Here is a 22,022-nt window from a genome sequence, read left to right on the forward strand (position 1 = left end):
TATGCATTTATTTATTTATTTTTGGTTTTGCAAGACAGGTTTTCTCTGAATTGCTTTGGATCCTGTCGTGGAACTAGCTCTGTAGACCAGGCTGGACTCAAATTCACAGAGATTCACCTTCCTCTGCCACCCAAGTGCTGGGATTAAAGGAGTGTGCCACCAATGACCAATAATAGTTTATTTTTAATGCTCAGATATTTCTTACATATGTAATGGATATGCCCATGTATGTTCATGGATGATTACAAATGTCAGCATGTTGCATAAGATTCCTTAGAACTGGATTGTGAGCTGTCAGATGTTAGTTATGGATCAAAACTCTAGTCCTCTGGTAGTCCAATAAGCAGCTTGAATCACTTAGCCATATCCCCAGATCTGAAGCCATATATTTTTGAGAAAATTGTCAAAGATTAGGAGACTGTACCTGTATGAGTTTATTTCTGGATGCTCTATTGTTTTCCAATTATGTACTTTGTTGTGTAGTCAATACCCTATGATTTTTGTGATTATTGATCTGTAGTATAACTTTGGATCCATATATTCCTCTAGTATGCCTCTTTCTATTTAAGATGTTTAATTGATTCTACATCTTTGTTCAACACTATGAATTTTAGTAGTGTTTTCATAGTTTTGTGTAGAATATCATTGGAATTTATATACATTCCATCAAACATTTGTACTATTATGGTTAAGATAGCTACTCTCACTATTAATCATGCAAATCCATAAGAATAAGGGTGATTTACATCTTCAAACCCAAAATTCCTCTATAACTGGAAAACACTTGAAAAACTGAAGTAAACTAATGTGTATCAAATATTCTAGGTTGAAGTTGAGATCTGCAAACCCTATGAAAATACTGAGACACACAGTATTCAGGCACACAAACAATTTCTATCCATATTTTAAAAAGGTATTTTAATTATTTCTTTAAGAATTTTGTACAATGAGTTTAGGTCATGCACATCTTACCTCTACAATCCCTTCTCAGTGACACTCCCCTTCCTACCATGGACAATTTGTGATCCCAAAATATTCTTATTTATGTGTCTCCCACGGGAATGTGGGGATCCATATCAGGGGCATTATTCTTGGGAAATACTGACACTTTTTTTTTCATTTCATAATGTACAGCTGTGCTTTTAGTGGTGGAACTTCTCGTTCAATCCTGCCTCCATTCTGGAATTTTGCCTGTTTTGTATTTGAACAGTTTTATAAAAACTGTTACGCTAAAACTTATGCATAGTTATCCTGTTTTGTCTAGAAGATGCTTTCCACTTGTGATACATTGCCTCTGGTTCTTATACTTTACTCCTCCCCTGTGTTCCACAATGGTCCCGGAGTCTTGCAAGGATGGATAATGGTATACCTCTTTCTTTTAGAGCTCAGTGTTCCACAGCCTGCTAATCTTTACATCTTGGACAATTGTAGGTTTCTGTGTTGATAACCACCTACTGCAAATAGAAACTTCTCTGATGAAGGTTGTGAGATGCTTTCTTCTGCTGATACATGATAGCTATTAGAAGCAGGTTTAATATTGTATCCCTTTTGGTTAAAAAAAAATAGTAGTAGGGTTCTTTCCAGGTTCTTTTATGGTATAGGCATTGGTCATGGAGCCATGATGGATTTCATCTCATGGTGCTAGACTGAAATCCAACCAGCAAGTTGTTCTTAAACTAGAAAACATAGCCTTGAAAATAAGCAACACTGATAGGATTGGGGAAACTCAGTAAAATCAATAAGGAAATTCATCAGGGAAGTATAATCATAAATAGGCTAACCATAAACTTCTACTTTGAAAGGATACATGGTAAGAAGTGCATATTTTGTGATATATTCATTATATACTTAATGATGGCCTCTGATGTTGGAAAAATATAGTATTTGGAAGATTAATCAAGGGCTAGAATTTGAATACATGGAGGCAGAAGGCTTAGACACCAGGAACACAAACTATAACAATTTTTTAATACCTACTATGAGAAGAGATGATACAATCAGAAGGCAGTGTTATAGTGACCACTAAGTAGACAGGCATATCTTGGAAAAATATCTTTAAATAAAGCAACAGAAAAGATGCCTATGTTTGTATACTGTGATTATAATTTTATAATGATCTTTCTTTTTTAACTCACAAAGCTATTTTCAAATAAATTCATACAATGAGTATCATTTAAAAATATGTAGCTGTATGTAGCTCTTGGTGAGCCAGAAAGGGGAGAAGACTGTGGGGAATTCAAGGAGGGGAGACAATAAACAGAATACAGAGTATGAAAAAATTCTATTTTCAATTAAATAATAGAACAAATTATAGAAATGAAGATAAAATGAAATTATGAAAGTAAATTGAGCTTCTTCTTGGTTATATACATGTTTAATGCATATGGCTTCTGGTACCTCCATACACAGTGAAATAATGATGAGGGGCAAAATTCAGATTGTACCATTTCTCAGCCTACTTTTTATACATGTAATATGTCAATATTTTAGTTATGTGGAGAGGCAGGAACACCTTTTAAAGTATGAATTTAATCTTAGAGATTATTTACATTAATAGGTTTACAAAAATAATTCATAAGACAGTAGATCTTATATCCAAAGGCAGTTGAAAATACTGAAGTCAGTAAAGCTGAAAATGAGTCAGAAATGATGAAAGTATTGATGATCCATGACTTTTGTGAAGAGATGCACAGTCTCTCAAGATAATAATCTATAAAATAGAAATAAAGACACATTATCATTTAATAATGGTAAATACATTGATGATAATTTAAATTAATATTGATCATATTTGGACTTTTATGAAGCAAATCTGTTGCAAGTTCTTTCTTTTCCATTTTACTGGCAGTATAATTGTGCATAATCTTTTTGAAATGAGTTATTTTTATTTTTGTTAATACCTTCATTACTTCTCTTGAGTTACTTATTCATATAATAAGAATGCTATCTGATCTGTGTATTTATGAGGCTACAATATTCCAAAAACCATTGAAAGCCAAAGAAAAAGAACAATTAGTGAAATCATAGTTCATGTCACTTTTCAAATGTTATAATGTCTTTAGAAGTGGACATATACAAGCCAGCCATTATCCAAATATATGTTTGAGTATGGTGTGATTTTTTTTCTCATGTACTGATATCACTAAAATAAAATTAAGAAAAATTTTTAATTAATATTACATTACACACTATGTCAAATCACTGTAGCTTTTTATGTAGTTTTAAGTAATTCTATTTCAAAGAACTTATTACAAGGCACTGTGTTGTAAATGGATTATTCATATCATGTAACACTAGTAACTTTCAACAAAAAATTAAGGTACTTGAGATAGTTATTAATCAAAATCCTTTTTAAAGAATAAATTCCCTTATAAAACATTTCACTAAAATACCTTTAATTTTCTTAGCTGTTTCAATTCTTTCCAAGTACATAAAGAATGTATTTAATTAATTAGTAAAAGTTTTATGTTTACATACATTTTCAATCCCTTAACAACAAATGACTATCCCTATATAAAGGATTACTCAGGCACTGAGTTCTGATAATTTAATTTTTGCTCTTTACATACTGTATTATAAAATATTTCTATTTTTAAAGTTTATAATTTACATAATATATTATAAATTCATATTTTTATTTTAATTGATGTATAATTAGTGCCTTAACCTGTAGCTTCCAGAAACTATATGGGCAGAAAAAATATTTAATATAATTTTGTAATATATTCCATGGTGAGAAAGTAAAGTCTCATTTTATTATTAATTTCATACAATGATCAGATAGAACATTCAATTATGTGTATTCATTAGTAATAATTCTGTGTTTGTTAAGAAAATTCTCTTTTATTACTTATTTATTCTTCTCTCATATACTACATTGACTACAGTTTCCCCTCTCTCCACTCAACTCCTGCAAGTGTGCCCACCACAACCTCTTCTTCCTCCCAAATCTAGTGCTCCTTCTTTTCCTTCAAAAAAGAGCAGGCCTCCAGAGTTAAAAACCAAATGCTCCTTACCAAGTTACAATAAATATAGGCATGTACTCTCATATCAAGGCTGGACAAGTAAAAAGAATAGAGTCCCAAAACCCTATATAAGAATCAGAGACAGCTCTACCTGTTAAGAGTCCAAAAGATGACCAAGCACTGAACAACCATATCATATATACAGAGGACATAGTTCAGACTCATACAGGCTTCCTGATTGCTGCTTCAGTCTCTTTAAGACCCTATGAGCCCTGATTAATTAATTTTGTTAGTTCTGTTGGCTGTTTTCTTGTGGCACCCAAGAAACCTGTTTCCTACAATCTTTCCTCCCCTTCTTCCTCAGGATTCCTGGATCTCCACATAATGCATTACTGAGGGTCTCTGCATCTGCTTCCATCAGTTGCTCCTGATGGGAGATGTCATTCTGTAAATATGCTTCTCTTATAGGTTAATAAATAAAGCACTGTTGGCCAATAGGAAAGCAAGATAGGCAGGACTAGGAGACAAGGAGAATTCCAGAGGAGGGAGGAAGAGAGAAAATGTAGGACCAAGAGAACAGAGGTCTCGCTCATCCTCTTCCACCGGCTATTGGCCAGAGGTGAGTCTGGGCCCAATTGGGGCTGCCTGTCCCCTACAACCTGTTTTCCTCCCTCCCCCGCCTGAACTCTCTGGATTGACACCTGATCATGCTGCTCCTGTCTCCGGTCCCCATCCAGAGCACCCTTGGAGCTCTGATACACCCCCACCCATCCCAACCTCCAGCCTACCCCCCCTACCCTGTGCCCTACCCCACCTACAGTCCTGCCGCTCTTGTTGAGCACTGGGACAGATGGTGGAGCCAACAGTCCACCCTACTTCAGAGACTTCTCAGAGCAACTACAAACAAAGGAGACCTGACTATTCACGCAGGACCACCTGTAATTTCCACCAGCTTAGTCTCTGACCCTGCCTCCAGTCCTCTGCTGGAGTCCTGGGCCCCTCCCAGAGATCCGCCTATCTCTGCAGGTCCACTTGGAGTTCCTGCTGGCAAGATCCTTGACCCGAAAATCCGGGCCCCTGCCAAAGAAGGAGGTCTCAGTGGGAGAGCGCCAGTTTCCAGTGAGATCCCACTACCCTGCAAAACCTTCTCAAGTTCAAGCTCAGACCTCGTCCTCTTCTGCCAGCTATTGGCCAGAGCTATTGGCCAGAGCTATTGGCCAGAGGACCACTGTGAATACCTGCTGGCATCTTCTTCTGGATCCTCATCCTTGACCCAATCCCTGGATCCCTGTCTGTGGAGAAACCTCCTAGAGAGCTTGAACCACACAGAGCTACAGATATTGAATCTCAGATCCACATAAGCCCTTCGGGGAAGTACCATAGAGAGAGGGAAGAGACACCACCAACACCTACTGGAAGAAACTATGGGAAGAAGGCAATACAAGAGAACACCTAACAACAGAAAGACAAACATGACACCACCAGAATCTAGGGAATCTAGGAGAAAATGAGGGGGAGGAGAGGAAGGCATGTGCGACCAGGAAGATTGAGCCTGGTTAGGAATGGAAGATAGGAAAGAGACAGAGAGAGAGACAGAGACAGAGAGAGAGAACATAAAAGAGGGAGCCAATATTGGTTTGAAGATAAAGTTGAACACAAAGAAAGGTCGAGAGAACTACAAGACTGCTCCCAACTAACAATCTCAGCTTCCGTGGAAAGGCTATCATAAATGCCCTTCCCGGAGAGTGAGATCAACAACTAACTTCTCCATGGAGCCCTCAACTAATGCCTGTTGAAAACAGGATCTAACACCCATACAAAAACACTGAGTTGAACTAGAACCCAGATGCAGATGGAGAGGACAAGACCATGCGGCAGAAACACATAGAGACAGCTTACCTGAAAAAGGAGGATCTAAAGGCCACTAGACTGATAGCTGGGAAGCCAGCAGGGGACTGACTCGGGCCCCCCTGAATATGGGTCTCAGCCAGAAGGTCTGAGCAGTCTAAGAGACCTCAGACAGTGGAGCCAGGATGTATCCCTGGTGCACAAAAGGACTTTGCAAACATATCCCCCATGGAGGGATAACTGCCTTATTCTAGAGACAGGAGAGAAGCCCTAGTCCCTACTTCACAGGACCTGTCACATCTACAGGACCCCAACTGGATGGCATTCCCCTACATATGGAATTGGGGTGGGGGGATGGGAGGGGAGGGTGTTTAGAGTGCATGTGAGAGGGCAGAGAGGGTAAAAAGGGAGGAAAGGAGGGAGGGAGGGTTGGAGAGGAGGGAGGGAGAGGGAACTGGGATCGACATGTAAAATAATAAATTATAAAAAAAATGCTTTGACTCCAAAATTTAACTTGAAGAACAAGTTACTGGGGAAAAGGATTTCTATTTTTGTTTCCACAGAAAATGAAAAGATGTGGATTCCTTCCAGACTAATGTGGTTTGATCAAGCCAGACCGCCTGAAACAGAGTACCAGCTGATCCTACATTCAAAACAGCTGGAGAAACAGCCCTACAGACTACAGCTAGCATATCTGAATCTTCTTCGAATCCCCCAAGACAGCGCCCTTTACCAGCAGGAAGTAGTTTGGAAAGAACGACGCCCAAATTCCCAAATATTGTGTATAAATGTTTGTTTTCATTTAATTGGACTTTGTTATATAAAATTAAATAAAAAATATGTGAAAAAAAGAGAGCAGAGGTCTCAGGTAAGATAAGACCATATGAAATTACTTAGGTTGATAGAAATGGGTTAATATTTAAGACAGAGCTAGCCAATAAGAAACACTATAAAGAGGCCAACAGCATTATATCTAATACAGTGTCTGTGTGTGTTATTTGGGGCTGATATGGCTCTAGGAACAGGCCAGTGGGAAAACTACTTATAACAAGATCCTTTGATGATGACTGGACTATGGTTGGGTCTTTGAGTACAGCAGAATATCATCACAAATCATTTCATTGACTTTTCTTTGGTGTTGTTGCCAGTCTAGCTTGGTACTATTGTAGATCTCTGGGTTGTTTTAGCTCACTTTATTCTTCAGCAATATGACAAACTTTACCTTGAGTCAGGGTTTATGCATGTCAGTACAAAGGGGACTATTTCATATTTGATACTTGTTAATTGCTTATCCTCTTACAGACTATGTTCTTAGTTTTTGTATGTCCTTCATTTGGTAGTTCTTTGCATGCATCCGAAAAGTCACACAAACACACACACACAGGCACGCATGCACACTCCAGGTTTTAATAGCATTTTAAGAGGATGAAATTATTAAAGTTTTAGGAAACCCACTTAGCTTGATCTCAGTTGAGTAAATTTGCTTGGTATAATATCTGGCTATAAAACAATTAAAGTTGTATTTAATTGCTTTTTCTTCCTCTATGTCTAACAAAGATTTATCAAGTAACAGTGATAAGAATTTTTATAAGGCCCCTCTTATTACTGATCATATTATGCTGTACTCATACTTACTAATACTGGAAATCCCATATGTTAGTTCTTGCTGTGACTCAGATACTGGGTGTGGCAGTTTTAGGGAAAAAATAACTTCACAATTAAAGATTTAGAATCTTTCTTTCCAGAGGGTTAATGAATATGTGATTGTGAGTGTTTCAGATCCATTTTCAACCCATGAGAAGCAAGCAAGGACTACATCAATAATGTATATTATTTTGGGAGTCACTTGTTCTTCTATGACAAGTCATTTGGAAGGAGCTTTCTCGTGCCTGGTACTGGAAATTTTGTTATTCTGTGTCTTTTGTGGCTGATATTGTAAGCCAAAGTGGCTTAACTTTCTAAAAAATGTATATTTATGTATGTGTTTATGAATTTATGTATATATTAAATAATATCATTCATTGAAGTTTTATCAAAAAAACCTTTGCTTTATTTGACCCTCTTTCCTCTTTCTCTTTTTTTGAAGTGCTAATTTTCTGTTTAGGGATTTGTATACTTTCCCTTCTTCTATACTTCAAAGTTTCCAAGCATGTTTTACTTTTTGTATTAAATTTTTTGCTTGCATAATTTTCAGAAAAGTATAGCAAGAAACTTCTCATACATTTGTGTTCAACCTCTTTGTAGACTGCTATTTTATCCCAGCTTCACTAGATAGTAATCTTTTTTAAAGCAGTATAATAATTTTCCTGATCCAACTTGTATCAAAGCTATATTTACATGATGGATGTCTTATGTGTCAAACACTTCATCATTTTAGCGCACAAGTATTTGCTGGAAAAATAGTGGTCATTAAAGAGATAGCAGTAGTTTCTTTTCAATGCTTTCTTAAGACACATTTTAAAAATAAGCATTATTTTATAACACAAATGTCTTCTTAATAAAACATGTTTTAATTTCAAAAAAGAAAAATATCTAGAACAATTGCTTAATCCTGGATGTATATTTTCCTATTTTCTCTTGGAAATAAATACACTGGAGTTGTAATCAGCTCATTAGTTTTTGAAGAAGCTTCTCCCAGTCCCTCTTTCTTACATACACAAACATACACGCACACACACACACACACACATTCTTATCCCCACCTATAAAAATAAATGTTGCTATAATAATGTTTTATATAATCATTTTGTTGATATGTATATTTATTGAAGAGTAATTATTCATAACTAAAATGGTATTTAAGTCATGAAAGAATTGATGGTCTATGGCTGTGAAATATACCAGTAACCTTAGATCAAGCAGGATTTGCCAAGTCAGAAACAGAATTTATGAGACAACATGATAAGTCAATGCTTCAAGGTAAATTAAATTCTATTTTGTCATAGTTTCTATCGATGTGACAAGACAGCAAGACCAAGGCAAATTATAAAAGGAAGAGTTTGCTTGGGAATTAAAATTTCAGACAGTTGGGGCCCACTAATCATCATCACAGGGAGCATAGCAGCAGCCCGGAAGACAGGGAATGGAATGACATGGCATGGCCCACCCCAGGGACAACCTTTATTCTAAAAAACACATCTCCTAATATTTCCTATAAATTATCACCAAATGGGGATCAAGAATATAAATATATGAGGGTTTGTTGACCATTCATATCTAAACTCCCACATACTTAGAGGAAAAAAGTAATTATGGAAGGATTTTAAAATTCAGAAATATTTACATACTGGAGGAGGTATATGTCATTGAAAGGTAAAGAAGGAAGTGTATACCCAGGGAAAAGCTGATTGTGCAGAACTTTAGTAGTATGTGAAGAAGCTGGTGAAAAAAAGAGGCTGGTATCCTGAAACAATGTAATGCTATCTCTCTTTCATAAGGTCAAGACTTAAAGAGGCGGGTTCTGGTACTCCTGTGACAAATGTAAATGATGATGAGAATGCAATAACTGATGAGGTGACAACAGTTGCTGTCATATACAGATATCAAATTCTGAGTAGTGATCAACTAACCCTGCCTCACAGAATCATGGAAACTTAAATCAGTACAAAAATTCAAAGAGTAAATAAGTGGAAACTATTGCACAGAAAAAAAATAAGAACCTAAGAGCAATCATTTCAATAAAGATTTATGAACTTTTTCTCAGTTTTAATAAATTTAAGAGGTAGGTCTACCTCCAGGAAAAAGGATGCTGGACACCTAAATTAATAGAATATTCTTGAGTGGGGGGGGGAGAGACCAGTTAAATAAGAAAGGGTTCATTATACTTTCCATGTGTGACTTGTACCAGGGGAAAGAGAATAGCTTAATATTATATAAAAACTCTTGGGTAAAAGTGTCTTGTAGCCACTGATACAGTGTGTAGTACTGTACTCATGCCATGCCTCCTGTATTATAGTTTTTTGTTTGTTTTTTAGAGACAGGGTTTCTTTGTGCAGCTTTGGAGCCTGTCCTGGAACTAGCTCTTTAGAGCTGGACATATTTTTCTCTCCATCTCTTACATATTGTACTTGAAGTACTAGTAAGAGCAATAAGAAAAAAAAAAAAAAAGATCAATCAGATAAAAATAGTAAAGAAAGATGTCAAACTTTCACTATTTGCAGGTAATATGGTAGTTTACATAAGTGACCTGAAAAACTATACCAAAAATACTCCTACAGCTGATATACACGTTCAGCAAAGTGGCAGAATACAAGATTAACTCAAAAATATCAGTAGCCCTACTATATACAGATGATAGAGGAGCTGAGAAAGAAAAAGAGAAACATCACCCTTTACCATAGCCACAAACAACATAAAATATGAGGAGGTAATGCTAACTAAACAAGTGAAAGACTTATATAGAAATAACTTTGTGTCTTTAAAGAAAGAAATTAAAGAAGATACCAGAAAATGGAAACATCTGCCATGTTCTTGGATAGGTATCAACATAGTAAAAATGGCAATCATGCCAAAAGCAATCTACAGATTCAATGCAATTCCCATCAAAATATTGGCACAATTCTTCACAGATCTTGAAAAACATCCTCAACTTTATATGGCAAAACAAAAGACCCAGGATAGCCAAAATAACCCTGTACAATAAAAGGACTTCAGGAGACATCACCATCCCTGACTTCAAACTCTATTTTAGGGCTATAGTCCTGAAAACAGTTTGGAATTGGTAAAAAGTAGACCGGTAGACCAATGGAATCAAATTGAAAACCCGGATGCTAACTGACACACCTATGAACTCCAGGCTAGGCTTGAACTCTCAGAAATATGCCTGTCTCTGCCCCCTCAATTGCTGGGATTAAGGGCATGCATCTCATCACCTGGCTGCCTGTAGTGGGATGCATAATATAGAAACTGCAAGTCTTTCAAGCCTACCTTATATTGTGCCACAACTCCTGAACAAAAATTGAAATTTCCCTAATCACAAAACATAGAGTAGGAATTGACATGATCATCTGTTTTTGAAAGAAGAATTCCAGAGTAAGAAGTCTAAAACTACCTTTATTCTCCAGCAAAGAAAGTAACAAATAGTATTATTTCTCAAGAACTAAGAGAAACCAGAGCTATTTAAAGGATGTAAAGGATGATGGAATGATTATTTCTCCCACATCTGCATTGAATTTTGTAGTTATACTCATCAAAAATAGATGGTTTCTATATAAATGAAATATTACTGAAAATACAACCAAATTTTCAAATAAAACACTTTGCAAGAGATGATATTTTACTACTGGTTTAATAAATTCATATTAGTATACATCATATACAAAGTGCCAGAAAACATTGTTCTTTCTTATTCAAACATTAATAGATGTTCCCAGGGAGAAGCTGCAACTACAAATACTCATTATGAATTAGAACTTCAAAGACATACACAAGTTAAAAGGCTGCAATTCCAGAGCCTTCTTTAGTTTCAAAGGCATTTATTGAGCAATTCTATATGTGACGCAGTGTACTCTTGATTATTAAATAAAATGTTTGCAGTGTTCAACAACTAAGTTCAACAACCAAAAAGCGAAGATTTACCACATTGAATTTGAGGAAATCTCAACCTGTGTTTCTATGCCATAGACACTCATATCTGGCTCTGGAATGAACTATCTTCTTTTTGGTAAGAATAGTGAGTTTTTTTTTTTATTAGCAACATAAACATTTACATTATCTTAGTTTTCAGTTAGGTTGATGTCCTGATTTCTATTAGAACACAATCCTAATACCCTTGAATTACTTGTGCATATGACCCAATTTCATATCTATTTATTATACTTTGATTATACTGATGGTAGGACCATTGTTTGCCTTCAGGGTTATACTATACATACACTGGAAGGTTTGTTAAAAAATACCAATTGTAAAGGTAGTATTTAGAGTCCGTGCATATTTGGAGCCTTTAAATAAAAAAAAAAGGGAAAAAAAAACTACTTAGGAAATTCTCGACTATGACTGTTTGTAGATATTTGAATTAGAAATAAATGCCAGACCAATGCCTGTATTTTCTGAAACAGAAAAGAAGTAAACACACCTTGATTCATAGTAATGGCTGTTAGATATTTCCATAAGAGCATTTTAATATACAAAAACTGAGTTAAGCTTATAAATATTTTAATTCATTGAATAGATACAAATAAAACTGCAGCTATTGTGTAGGCATTTATAAAGAAAAGCATTTGAAAATCAGTAAGTAAACAAAAATCTTTCTTCAAGAATTCTAGTTTTTATTTTCTGATAAATACTGAATCAGATTTGAATATGTGGCATTCATAGATAAGAGGCAAATATCCTGCATGAAATTGGGTAGAGATAGTGAAGATAAAATGTAGAAAATACAGCCAATGAATTGTGAGAGAATAATATATTTAAATTATATAAAAATATTAAACTGTCTATCATGTGTCATTGTCTCTGAAAGGATTTTCTCCATAGAATAGACACGGAATAAATATGTATACAAATCTCCTAAGATAGTGATATCATTAAGACTCTAATAATAACCATATAATAGCATGCATACAATACTATGACAAAAGTGCCTATAGAAACAAAGTTGGCCATTGATGTAATTTTACAGTGGCTAATGCAATATAGCCTGCCAACAATAAGTAACAATACAAAATAGCTCAAATTACAGTCTCCCTAAAGACAATCTACTAGGTACACTTAGCCAATATTTTATTACTTTTGAGCCATTCTAATAAAGGAAAAGAGAATATTATACTTACATACATACAATTAAATTATCAGTGTGAAATTGTTCTTGTTATCTAGACAACATTCTTTGACAGTTTTTAGTATAAATGGATTGTGGGCCCATTTGATGTATTGGCAATGTTAAATCCAGTTTCAAATCAAAGCAGTATGAGCATTTAAAATGAAAAACCTGACTATGTATGCTAACACATCATGCCTTTAATCTCAGCACTTGTGGGAGAGAGGTATGTGAATTCATATGTTTGAGGCCAGTCTGGTCTACATAAAGAATTCCAGGACATTTATGGATACATAGTAAGACCTTGTATCACTAAATGTGAAGAAGAGGAGGAGGGGCAGTAAGAGAGAGGGAGATGAGGGAACTATTTTCAATGTGGCATATGACTATAAAATTTAATTTAATATGTAGGTCTCAAACAATTTAAGAATTGTGTCTAAAGAAATATCTAGTGATAATAGATGGGAATTTCAGGATGCATCATAATAAACTGAACAAACACAGAAATTTTAGTGTACTCCCAAATAAGAAACGATGAACATGAAAAGTAAAGGATAGAAGCAAGTATGTCCTAATTAGACTCATTACTAATTATAAAGTTGTTTCTCATGTACCTTGATTTTGTAGCGTTGGAAATCTTTATATGCAGAACTGTACAGCTTTGTTAGAAGATGCATAATTAGATAATTTCCTTTATCTTCTTCTACCTGGTCAACTTGGACTTTTAATACATAGCATCTTAAGAACAAAAAGAAAGTTACTATTTTGCAGATGTTTTGACAAAAGTTCATAAGTTGTGTTTCTTAAAAAGTATAGGAAAGCATTTCGCTAAATTGACTAGAAGATTTTCGAGACTCCACGTTCCAAATGGTAATATGTTCTTGTAATCTCAGGTTAGTCATTCATGGCTACCTGGGTTTTGGTCAAGTTGGTATTGAAATTTTAAGTCACATCAATAGATGATCTATCCATGTCAGAGAACAAGAATCCCATTGAAGAGAAGCTCTAGAATGGACATTGGAGATTATGGTATAGAAAGGGATACTTTTCTTTGGAATGGATTTTCATTTATTGATACAATTTAAAAATGTAATGTATAATTTAATACAGATTTTAGATAGTTACCTATAATAGACAAAACTTATAGCTGGGTGAGTTAGGTTTTCTCGATAAGTAGAGATGTATCTGAGATGAATAGGCATTCTTCAAACCTTTCAAAGACCTACAGAATATGGCATTTAAAATGGTTTAGGGTTTTTTTTTTTTGTTTGTTTTGTTTTGTTTTGTTTTTTTCTTGACAATGAGGCACAATTGCTCCTGGCAACACCACCTGCTCAAAAAAAAAAAAAAAAAAAAAAAAAAATGGATGGACCTCCAAGAAACATGTTATGAAGTTTGCCTTCAATATAGCAAGACTAGCCATTTGGGCAAGATACTGCTCTTGTCTGGACTGTTGGACTTTGTGATGTATAAACTGGACATGTAGGACCCACAGAAAAGTGACTGCTGATTCAAGATGGACATTGCTACAGAGTTCCTACTTCATGGAAGAGTCTGCCAGACAGTTTGCAGGACACAGAGAAAAGTGACTGACAAACTGCCAATACAACAAGACAGTTTAAAGTTTCCTACTTTGCTGAAGAGTCTGCTAAACACACTTGGCCTATGGGCTAAAGATGAAAGATTATAGAAAAACTTCAGGTGACCGACAAGGTAAGTTGTCTCTGTCATTTCTGGAGTTTATATGTTATCCTTCTGTGGTCTTTGAAGGAGTTACAGACAGATAATTATGGTTATAGTTTTCCTTAGTTAGGATTAAAGATAAATTACACATAAGACTTTAGACTCACAAAGATGAAATCAATGTTGGGATATTTTCTTAAATCTTGTTAAATGTTAATGGACTAAATATTGTTAACTGTGATTCTTATTTGATAAATGTTGTGTAATATATTTTGCTATTTTAAGGTTAAAACCCTTCTTTTTATTTAGACAGAAAAGAGGAGATGATGGGAGATGTCATTCTGTATATGTTTCTTATACTTGTTAATGAATAAAGCATTGTTGGCCAATAGAAAAGCAAGATAGGCGGGACTAGGAGACAAGGAGGAAAAAGGATGTAGTGAGTAGGAGTCAAGATGGAGAGGCTGGGGAGACCAGGCACAGGCATTCCCTGGTAAGATGAAAGCACGTAGAAATATTAGATTAACAGAAATGGGCTAATACTTAAGACAGAGCTAGCCGATAAGAAACTAGTACATGGCCAACAGCATTATATCAAATACATATTCTCAGTGTGTTCATTGGGGCTGGCGTGGCGGCGGGACAAGACCAGTGGTGGGAGGAAAAAAAATTACTCCTTACAGAAGATGGTGACCATGCGTATCAATGAAGACACTAGAGAAAAAAATAATTTTTTAAAATCATCTCTTCAGAAATTTAATGTGAATGGGGTAGAAGCTTTATAATTATCACCCAACATTTAGCTGTACAAGGAAAGAAAATAGGCAGTAGGTTAATTGTATTAGAGACTAGAGGAAAATAATACATCAGTATCTATTTCTCATCAAGTGATTCCTTGTCTTCCAAGGAAGAGAGTTAACATATGCATGCCCAACTCCTAATCAGATTCTAAAGAATTAGTTGCCATGGCAGGATCTGATATAACAAAACAATCACTGGAAGCCTGAGTCAGAAAGAATAGACTGAAGTGACAAGTTCCTTGTTTTTACCTTTGTGACCATCAATTCAAAGATACTGTGTAAATCTCCTCACTTCTATGTCTTTAGCATACATTGTTATATGAGATTTTTCACAATCATGTTGATGGCTCTGAATTGAGATACTGTCTTAAAACTAAACATTTATATTGTTTACTATTTTATATTTGAAGACTAGATAATTAAAAAGGGTCAAATTAAATTTTTATAAGTTGGAGTTTATGCTACTGGATTTCCTCTTTTAAGTTTTGTACCACAAAAAAAAAAATATTGTCATTAGGAGATACTCCAGGAATAGACACAGAATTACATCCATGAAACACTAGCATTAGAAGGAGGTCACCATGGGAGTTGGGCTACCTAGGTTCAGTGTCAAGAGAGGATGTGAACCTCAGATGGAGGGTGTCATAGGCAAACTGAAAATTAACTTCATCCACCTGTGTGCTTTCTTCTTTTAAATAAAGACCATCTTTTCTCAGGAATACTGCATTCAGCAACTAAGACAGTCAGGGAAATTAAGAACTGGCTATGTCATTCCCAGAAATAAAATCACTGATAGAACACTTTCACTCCAAAGCACCTCATGCAAGTTACCCAGTATTCTAAACCCAGGCCTCCACTTCATAAAGAAAATTAGACTGCCCCCTATATATTAGATATTTGCAAATATTACTCTAGGCAGGTCATCTGCCTTATTTCTGGAAATAAATTTATCCACTGAATGGAAACTTGCTTCTATTAAAACTTCCCTATAAAACATTGTCTTAATGAGTATCCTCTTGGGTGTCCCTGATTATTGCTCATTTGTCCTAACTAAATGGACAAGAACAAATTCCGAGTATCTAATAATAAAATATGATTATAATTACATTCACAACTCTTTTTGTGTTTCTATAAATACTTTTTGTATTCCAAACTCCCACCTTAATTCTGTCTCATGCTAGAACTATCATCCTTATGCGTCTTTCTCAGATGTCTAATGACTTCAGAATCACATTTTTGAGCTGAATAATGAACCCACATCAGACAAGTTCTACTGACAACATATGTTTTATCTCTATGAAGAAGGAAGTTAAATGACTATACACTACCATTAAATGTAAATTGGTAAGCTAAATCAAATGCAAATGATGTGCCTTTAAACAGAAGCATCTCATTTTGAACATAAAATTTTTATCTGTGTCTTGGTATTTGTTAATTGTGCAATTAGTTTATCTTCAGTATTTCAATATCTATAATAGTCATAGTGCTTGTTTTATTTTCTTCAAAATGTTGTCAAATTATCAGTTTAAATTCACCTTTAGAAATAGGAATCTATATGTTCATAGATATATTTTGCCATTTTCATAAAAGTTTATAAACATGATCCTTTCTTAGCAATGATGATAACATGATGTAGTAGAAACTATGAGGTGAATTCCACTAAGAGGTCTTTTGTTCATTGATGTAATGCCCAATGGGCAACCTCATTCACTTTCTCTTGCCATGCTGTAAATTAACATAGACTCTCAATTAATGAAGCAGTACAATAATGGATGGGAACCCTCAAAATTCTGAATATTAACATTATATTTCTTCTTTTTTGAGCTTATTACAGCAGTTCTTTCCTGTGAGGAAACAAATCTTGTCTCTCAGTGTCTCTCTCCTCTCATACATATATACACACACACAAACACACACACACACAAACACACACACACACACACACACACACAGAGTCACATGAAGAATTTGTAGAATTTTCTCATGAAATAGAGAAATTTTGAGATGTTCTTTAGTTTAGCAGTGTGGCATAACCTAAACAGTTCTTATATATGGATATTTTTTCATGGACTATTAATTTATATATTTCAATATATATATATATATATACATATATATATATAATTGTTTGTATATTTACATATATAAAACTTTACCATAGTCTTTAGGTCATTGTTTCAAGTTTGAAAACATATCCACTAAACAAAACAAACCATAGTAAAATATATTCGTCAATGTAGTTCAGGAATATATGAAGAGCAAGGTAAAAATTTGAATTATGAAAATGGCTTTAATGAGAATTATGAATTTGTAATCAAGTATGTTCTTTTTAAATTGTATTGGAAAAGCATGTATCTAGAAGTACTGGAAATACTTGAACACCTGTATCTTTGGTCAGCTGTTAAATAATTCATACATACCCATTTCACTACCTTTCAAAATGATCTCCCTTGTTTACACACTATCCCTTCTAGTGTTAACAGAAGAGACCTGAATGCTAACAATACATTTTCTTAAAGAATATACATCCATTAAGTTTACTCAAGCTAAGAATCCTAGCATTATAGGAGAGGATGCTCATACTGTCCTAACTTCTAATCAAATTGGTGAATATGCCAACTATCATCATAGAGCCTTCATCAAGTAACTGATGGAACCAGATACAAAGAAAGATCCAGAACAGGCCAAGCTCTTGGAATCGAGTGGAAGAGAAGGAGGAGTGAATATTTAAGGGAAATTAATATCATGACAGAGAGATATACACAGACTGCTGAACCAAGCTCTTGAAAACTCATAAATTCTATACCCAAAGCTGTGAAGACTCCATGGGAGTCTGGGCCCTCCATATATGGGAGAAAGTTGTGAAGCTTGGACTATCAGAGGGTGCCCTGGAAGTAGGACCACATTAAAGCTTGTGTATGAGCTATCTTGTTGGAGCCCATTCCCTATGATGGGATGCCATGCATAGCCTTAATGTATGGGAGAGGTGCTTGTCCCTGCCACAACCTATTGTTCAAGACTTTGTTGGGTTGACAAAAAGAAGGGGTGGGAGGGAGAACTATGGTTGGAATGCAAAATGAAATTTGAAAGAATAAATAAATTTTAAAAAGAATAGGCATCATCAAACCCATAATGACAATTTTTTCTAAAGAACCTTCAACAATTGACATTTCAGTAAGGTAAACATGGAAATCTCTCAGCATAAGCATTAATTTCCTAGGGCTTTTGTCTGAGAATAAGATGTCAGCATGGTTGATTTCCTGTGATGCCTTGCTCCTTGACTTACAGCTTCCTGTCTTCCTGTTCATAATACCTTCATGCCCCTTGTATACTTGCATCCTAAGTTCTTTGATGAGTCTAGATTTTACTGGATCTAATCCTACATATTGACCTTATTTTAGCTTAGGAACTTCATCATTGACCCTGTGTCTAATAGAACTATAACCTAAGGTACTGGGGTTATAATTTCAATAGATGAATGTGAAAAGCACAGTTCAGTTGATAACATCCAGGTCCATTTGATGTTAATCACTGTCATCCCAACCACACTCTACATGGACCCTCTTTCCACTCTTAAATAACACTGCCAATTTGAACTTCTTTTATTGTGGTAATAAAAACCACAATTTAAATACTTCCTTCTAATATAGAATCCCCATAATGACAACTAAAGAAGAAAACACTCTCTCTTCAAATGTTACTTGAAATTTCCACATTAATGAATGAACTTCACTTTGTAGTTATCTTGGAAATTTTTTCAATTTCACATAAGTGGGAGTAGGAAGATAGAGACATAGAGAGAAAGAGAAATGTTACTCTTTATGTTCATTATTAAATATAATGAAACCTCTCCAATTAATAAGTAAGTATATATATATATGCATATATATACATATATATGAATATAGAATAAAAACATAATTAAATATATACCTGGCTTCTTAACTAAGCATGAATGACAATTATTGCATGCTTCAGTTAAATAATGTAGTTGTGAAATCCCCAAAACATTGTATTTAAGTTAGATAAATTATGCTACTGTAAATTATAAATGATTTATAATAGTGTAATTACTTGCATTTAGTTAAAAATAAGTTAGTTTATTTGCATTAGAAGCAACTTACCATAATGTTCATTCAATAGTTTTAAATTTTCTGAAATAGGCACCATTAACAGGTTATGGTGACATTTATATTCGTGAATTCTGTAAGGTGGGTATTATTTCCTCTATTTGCAAAACAAACCACATTGAATGCCTTTCAAGTTAAGTCTTAAAAATCATATCTAAAATTGACATAAAATCCAGAACATGAACTTTTGTGCTCTTCTAAAAAATCAAGTGCTCATTGAACTCTGAAATGACCTCCCAGTTTTTATGGATATGTGGTTATTCTCTGACTAATTTTGTATTCTGACAATAAAGTGTGAAATAAATGACTTTTAATTGCTTGTTTTAGTTATAGCATTAACTTTTAAAGTATGTAATGATAACTAACATGTATAAAATTACTAAACATGACTGTTGTATAAATGCTAGAAGTTCTTAAAAAATAAAGTATTTTATTTTTTATGATAATTCTTTTACTTAAATTTTAAACAAGCTTGTTTTTCATGCCAATCCCAGTTCCCTCACCCTCCTGCTTCCCTGGGATGGTGAGGCCTTCCATGATGTATCTTCAAAGTCTGTCATATCATTTGGAGCAGGGCCAGGGCCCTCCCCTATGTAACTAGGCTGAGAGAGTATCCCTCTATGTGTAGTGGGCTCCCAAAGTCCATTTGTAAAATACCAGAGGCCCCCTAGACTGCCCAATCCTACAAACACCCACATTCAGGGGATATAACTGGTCCTATGCTGTTTTACCAACTACCAGACTGGGGTCCATGAGCTCCCCTTGTTCAGGTCAGCTGTTTCTGTGGGTTTCTCCAGCTTGGTCTTGACCTCTTTGCTCATCATCACTCCTCCCACTCTGCAACTGAATTCCAGGAGTTCAGCTCAGTGTTTCATTGTGGGTGTCTGCTTCTGCTTCCATCAGCTCTATAATGGCATATAAGGTAGTCATCAATCTCATTGTCAGGAAGGACAGTTAAGGTAGCCTCTCCACTATGGCTTAGATTGTTAGTTGCAGTCATCCTTGTAGATCTCTGGATATTTCCCAAGTGCCAGAGTTCTCTTTAAACCTGTAATGGCCCTCTCTATTATGGTATCTCTTTTCCTGCTCTCCTCTATTCATCCCCAAACTCAATCTTCCTGTTCCCTCATGTCCTCCTCTCCCCTTGTCTTCTCCCCCTCTCTTTCTCTTAGTTTCCTCTCACCTCTTCCCAATGCTCCAAATTTGCTCAGGAGATATCGTCTCTTTCCCCTTTTTCAGGGGACCATGTATGTCTCTCTTAGTATCCTCCTTATTTCCTAGCTTTTCTTGTGGTGTGGCTTGTATGCTGGTGATTCTTTGCTCTATGTCTTAAAGCCATATATGAGTGAGTATATACCATGTTCCTCTTTGGGTGACTCGATTACCTCACTCAGGCTGGTTCATTCTAGTTCCATCCATTTGCCTTTGAATTTCAAGATTCCATTTTTGTTGTTGTTTGTTTGTTTGTTTGTTTTTTGTTTTTGTTTTTTCCACTGAGTACATTTTGTAAATGTACATTTTCTCCATCATTCTTCAGTTGAGGGACATTTAGGTTGCTTCCAGATTCTGGCTATTACAAATAATGCTCCTTTTGGCATGAATATGCATCTTTTGGGTATATGCCTAAGAGTGGAATTGCTAGATTTGTAGTAGACTGATACCCATTTTCCTGAGGAACAGGAATACTGACTTCCAAAGTATTTTAAAAGGTTACCTTTCTTTCATTTGTATATATCCCAAGGTTAGAGGATTGCTAAAGCTCAATAGACTCTCAAAATACAATTACATCTCACTCTACAAGTGATATGATAAGCCAAATAATATTCTCATTTTTAAAAGAGGAAATCTAATATGAACTGGCTTGATGTTATACATAATTCCTTCTAACAGAGCAGCAACACTTTGGTTATTGGTTACTCAGCATGTGTTCTTTGACAATGGTTCTGAATAGTGGTGTGTAAAATTTGAAAGATCTATGAGGAATACCAAGATGTTGATCTTGAATTTTGAAACAGTTTCTGTACTTTTCCAGCTACTTAAGGGATGTTCATATTCTCAAAACATTAAAACAATCATTTTAAAATAAATTTAACAGCTACATTAACAATGCACATGTTTATATTCTACTAGGTAATGTTTCAAAATATATTAATATATGCACACAATGTATAGATGGTATAAATTTATGTAATAATATATTCAAAAGATAATACTTGAATTAGTGGAATCATATTTATATGCTCAAGATATGTAACTTATTTAAGAAAAAACTACTCAAGAAATGTTTCTTCAAAATATTAAAAAAATAAAATTACATTATTTTCATCTGTTGTGTAATTCTGCCTAGTAGAGCCATTTCAACTATAATACAGAGAGTACCAACATTTCTTTTCTTTGATTATGGGTGTAACACATGCATTCTTGTTACTCTTCCCATACTATTTATTGGCTTCCAGTTTATATCAAGCTCCTCCCTTTATATAGTAGCCCCTTTCCCAGGTTCATGATTCATCTTTCTCTAGTAAAAATGTCTACATCATATGAATCAAAAATCTATTAAAATGATAACTTTTCCTCATCATTGAATAAAGCTTCCCTTCAAATAGAATCCTTGATAGACTAATTCTTGATTTATATGGTAACATATTGTCTTTTAAAGCTTAATTTTCAATTTTATACCAATGTACTATAAAATTGATTTACTAAAACAATAAGTTTCATGACATATTACATCAAAATGTTATTCTTATAAATATATTTTGATGAACATATATTTTGAACTAGATACAAATTTAAATAAAATGTTAAAATTTGTTATATCCAATAATAATAGTAAGTG

Source organism: Phodopus roborovskii, unplaced genomic scaffold, assembly GCF_943737965.1.
Source record: "Phodopus roborovskii unplaced genomic scaffold, PHOROB, whole genome shotgun sequence".
In the NCBI taxonomy this organism is placed as follows: Eukaryota; Metazoa; Chordata; class Mammalia; order Rodentia; family Cricetidae; genus Phodopus; species Phodopus roborovskii.